The sequence below is a fragment of the Suncus etruscus genome, chromosome 13 (genome assembly GCF_024139225.1).
Source record: "Suncus etruscus isolate mSunEtr1 chromosome 13, mSunEtr1.pri.cur, whole genome shotgun sequence".
NCBI classification, from domain to species: Eukaryota; Metazoa; Chordata; class Mammalia; order Eulipotyphla; family Soricidae; genus Suncus; species Suncus etruscus.
The window spans coordinates 56,357,985-56,363,541 of record NC_064860.1 but is presented as its reverse complement, the minus strand read 5'-3'; positions in this window follow the sequence as shown (position 1 = coordinate 56,363,541).

Here is a 5,557-nt window from a genome sequence, read left to right as displayed (position 1 = left end):
TTTTGCTTTGTGAGTTTTGCCAATGGTCTATCAATCTTGTTTATTTTTTCAAAGAACCAACTTCTGCTTTCGTTGATCTTTCGGATTGTTTTTTGGGTTTCCACTTCGTTGATTTCTGCTCTCAGCTTTGTTATTTCCTTCTGTCTCCCTATTTTTGGGTCCTTTTGTTGAGCACTTTCTAGTTCTATTAGCTGTGTCATTAAGCTACTCAGGTAAGCTTCTTCCTTCCTGATGTGTGCTTGCAAAGCTATAAATTTTCCTCTCAGTACTGCTTTTGCTGTGTCCCATAAGTTCTGATAGTTTGTGTCTTTATTGTCATTTGTTTCCAGGAACCTTTTGATTTCCTCCTTGATTTCATCTCGGACCCACTGGTTATTGAGTATGAGGCTGTTTAACTTCCAGGCGTTAAATTTTTTCTTCTGTGTCCCTTTGCAGTTCACATCTAACTTCAGAGCCTTGTGGTCAGCAAAGGCAGCCTGCAAAATGTCTATCTTTTTTATTTTATGGAGGTATGTTTTATGTGCTAGCACGTGATCTATCCTGGAGAATGATCCATGTACATTGGAAAAGAATGTGTATCCAGGTTTCTGAGGATAGAGTGCCCTATATATATCTACTAGGCCTCTTTCATCCATTTCTCTTTTCCGGTCTAGTATATTTTTGTTGGGTTTCCATTTGGTTGACCTATCAAGTGTTGACAAGCCTGTGTTGAGGTCTCCCACAATTATTGTGTTATTATTGATATCCTTCTTCAGATTTGTCAACAATTGTATTAAATACTTTGCTGGACCCTCATTCGGTGCGTATATGTTTAGGAGAGTTATTTCTTCTTGCTGTACAAATCCCTTGATTAGTACATAATATCCATCTTTGTCTCTTACCACTTTTCTGAGTATAAAGTTTGTGTCATCTGATATTAGTATGGCCACCCCCGCTTTTTTAAGGGTGTTGTTTGCTTGAATGATTTTCCTCCAGCCTTTGATTTTGAGTCTGTTTATTCTGACTATTCAGGTGTGTTTCTTGTAGACAGCAGAAGGTTGGCTTCAGTTTTTTGATCCATTTTGCCACTCTGTGCCTCTTAACTGGTGCATTTAGTCCATTGACTTCGAGAGAAATAATTGTCATGGGATTTATTGCCATCTTTGTGTAGAAGTTTGGTGTGTTTTTTGTTCTGTCTTGTTTTTAGAGTAGATCTTTCAGTTTTTCTTTTAAGGCTGGTTTTGAGTCTGCAAAGTTTTTGAGCTGTTGTTTATCTGTGAAGCCATGTATACATCCTTCAAACCTGAAACTGAGTTTTGCTGAGTGCAGTATTCTTGGCGAAGCATTTATTTCATTGAGTTTTGCCACTATGTCCCACCACTGCCTTCTGGCCTTGAGTGTTTCTGGTGACAGGTCTGCTGTAAATTTCAAGGATGCTCCCTGGAATGTAATTTCCCTTTTCGATCTTGCTGCTTGCAGTATTCTATCTCTATCGGTGGGTTTCATCATGGTGACTAGGATGTGTCTTGGGGTGTTTCTACTGGGGTCTTTTTTAGCTGGTACTCTTCGGGCATGCAGGATTTGGTCACATGTTTTCTTTAGCTCTGGTAGTTTCTCTGTAATGATGTTCTTAACCATTGATTCTTCCTGAAGATTTTCTTCTTGGGTCTCTGGGACTCCAATGATTCTAAAGTTTTTTCTGTTGAGCTTATCAAAGACTTTTATTTTCATCTGCTCATATTCTTTGAGTAAATTTTCCATTGTCTGATCATTTGATTTAAGGCTTTTTTCCAATCTCTTCTGCTGTGTAAAGTTGTTATGCATCTCATCTTCTAAAGCACTAATTCTATCCTCAGCTCCTTTTAACCTGTTGGAAAGCTCACCATTATGTTCTTCAATTCGTCTACTGAGTTTCTCAGACCTGTTATCTGATCTGATATTTCAGTTTGGAGTTTTCTGATTTCTATCTTCATATTCTCTTGATTTTTATTAGTGTTCTGATTTATACTTTCTTTGATTTCTGTTAGCAACCTCCATATTTCTTCTCTAAACTCCATTTCTGAAAGACTGCTTAGGTAGTTGGCCATTGTTGGGTCATCAGAGTTTCTATCTTCATTCTCTATGGTTGAAGTTGGTCTGCGTAGTCTCCCCATTGTCACGCTTATGCTGTGGGTTTTCTACGTGTTGTGGTGGTACTCATTGGCTAGGTGGAGTGCTCGGCCGCTCCACTGCGCTTCGTGGCCACGCTCCGGCCCCCAAACACTCAACTCAGCCGAGGCAAGCCGTCAGGGGATGCCCGGGGAAGCCCCCAAATGTCTGCCAAGCTAAGGAAACCAGCACAAGTCTCTTGTCCACAACTCCAACAGAAAACACACGCCCCAGCCGAGACACGCCTTGAAGGGATTAATGCTCAGCTGAGGCAAGCTGTCAGGGGATGCCCGGGGAAGCCCCCAAATGTCTGCCAAGCTAAGGAAACCAGCAAAAGTGTCTTGTCCACAACTCCAACAGAAAACACACGCCCCAGCCGAGACACGCTTTGAAGGGATTAATGCTCAGCCAAGGCAAGCCGTCAGGGGATGCCCGGGGAAGCCCCCTAAACTCTGTATTTTTATTGATTTTTGCCTCATAAATTTATCCAGTGTGGAGAAGGGAAAGTTAAAATATCTTACTTTATTGCTGTTGTAAAAGTATTTGTTCATAGTTATTAATAGTTACTTTAAACATGTTAATGCTCTTTCATATAGTAAAAATATGTTTCAAGAAGTAAAAAGACTTCCTAATGAATACATTCCTTTTTATTAAATAATGGCCATCTATCTACCTTGAAAACTTATGTATAAGAAGTTTTTAATTTCTGATATAAAATGTGACTCTCCTAGTATTCTTTAGGCAATAATCTGTTTATAAATTTAGCTTCCATCCATTTATTTTAAATACATGTACATCATGACAGTTTAGATATGTCTTTTCAAAGCTAAAAGCAAACTCAGTTTTCATATCCATCCTAAACACTGTTTCTTTTTATTGTTGAGTATATACTATTGACCTTAATTTATTGTAGAAATTATAACTATGAAATTTGACTCACCTTTTTTAAAAAATTCATAATTCCATGAAAAAGAAATATCGATGGCCAACAGACATATGAAAAATGTTCAGTATCATTCAAGGTCAGAGAAATGCAAGTCAAAATGACAATGAGATATTGCATGTCTGTGAGAATGGCACAAAATAAAAAGTCAAAGACAGTCTGGTACAACTCATGTTGATGGGGGGTGTTTCTGGTGATAAAGGAATCTTCTTCCACTGTTTATGGAAATGTGGTATGGTGGTATGTTTTGTCCTTTATGGAAACAATAAAAATATATATCTAAATAATAGCAATAAATTACCATATTGTTAAGTCACATTATGCATTCACCTAAAGCAAAAGCATTTCCCCAGTTTTCTTTTTCTTTTCACCTATCCCTCTGATGTGTATCACTAGATGTCACTCAACCCTCCCTATCAGTTGAATTTGTACTGGAGAATAAAGAAAGGTCAGTTTAACTTGGCACAAAGAAATCATGAGATGAGAAGCAAAATAATTCCATGACTCTCTTCTGACTGGCTTAGTTTACTTTCTTCTCGGCTACCATCTTCAGATCAGCTTACCTGAGGCTGAAAATAGGATGCATGTGCTGTTTTTAAAATTGGCATCTGAACAGAGACCCAGATACCAGAAAAGACCTCAATGATGGTGAGTTATTTGACCCTTTTGTGGATAATCACCATGATTGCCTCTTCTAGCTAGACTGAGAGTACAGTTTCATCATTGGAACATCTGCGCACATGCCCCCCATTTTGAATGGTTTCATGTAGCTCTGGTCTGGTAACTTAGCTGCCCAACCACTCATTGCATCAGAGGTCCCTTCAGATGGGACAGAAGAAAGTAATGAAGAATAGAAATCTGAGGATTCTGAGCAGTGTCCCAAAGGCCAATGCCCACTGCTTGTTTTCTACCAAAGTTGCTTTTTCGCGAGGACCATAGCACCCCAATCTGCAGGAACTTATTGAGGTCACTGCTGGACTAAAAGCCAAATAGAAAGTCCTACTGGAGGAGGAAAAAACAATAAGTTTATGATGGCTCCCCAACCAAGGCACCAAAAGCCTGTAGAAATAATCAAATGTTTTTGTTCAGAACAGTCTATGAACTGTGCCTAAGCAAATCAAAAACATTCTGAGAATAGATTTCACATCTGGTAGCAAAAAACAAAACTTATATAAGGGGCCGGCAACATAGCAAAGCAGTAAGGCATTTGCATTGCACGTGGCTGACCCAGGACGGACCTCAGTTTGATCCCTGGCATTCCATATGGTTACCCAAACCAGGAACAATTTCTGAGTGCATATCCAAGAGTAATCCCTGAGCATCACCAGGTGTGGCCCAAAAAGAAAACAAAAAATATTATATATGCCCTCCCCCGCAAAATATTTTAAAACAGAAAGGGTGAATTTGTTACATCACACCTTGCCTTTACCCAAAACAAAAACATTCACAATTTTTTCTATCCTTTTGATATCTATCCCTGTATCAAACTGGACTCACTGTAAGCTGAATTTGTACTGAGAGAATAAAGAAAGGTCAGTTTGACTTGGCACGCAGAGAGATGATGAGAAAAGACGTAAACTGACTTCATGATTTTCTCCTGAGTGGCTTCGTCTAGTAATTCTTGGTGGCTACCCTTCTTCAGACCCATTGACATGGGGTTGGAAAAAAGGCTACATGGGGATGCTTTCACAATATATTTGAGCAATATTAATTATTGGCATCTATCCTTAAAATGCAAAAATATTGATACAATAGAATATATGCACATAATATGTATTTAACACTAATGCAGTTGCCAAATTATAAAAAAATATATACCCTCAATTACAGGTGAATAGATGAAAAAGTTGTAGTATGTAAACACAATGTGATTTCACTAAGCTTTACTAAAGAATGAAATCAGGTTATTTGCACCAATAGGTATTGAACTAGATATATCTTGCTGAATAGATCCAGGGAAAAGACTAAATACAGAATGGTCTATCTCATACTTGGGAGTTAAAGATGTACAGTATGGTAGCAACAAATGTAGAAAAGCATATATTTGGTGAACTGATCCACACAATTGAGTTGAGGGACAGATGAGAAGAAAGGGTGTCAGGGTAAAAAGGAGAGGCAGGTGATACATTGATGATGGGTATGGTCTTAGAATTATGCCTATGAGAAACCATTATTAATGACACTGTATATGAAAAAATATCAAACAATTTCAAAAAATAAAGAAGATCACTTATATTTTAATTGTTTTTTAAAGGCCACAACCAACTTATGTCTTTGCTCCTGACATTATACTTATGGACCACTCTGCTATCTCCTTAGCTCTATTCTATAGTCATACTTAAGCATGAAAATTTGCGTTATTCCTTCAATCTTAATGACCATCTAGCTGAACAAAGTATTCTAATAACAATTTTGATATTTTTATGACTATGTGAAATACACCCTTTCTCTTTTTATTGGTATATTTCATTTGATCTGCTCTAATCT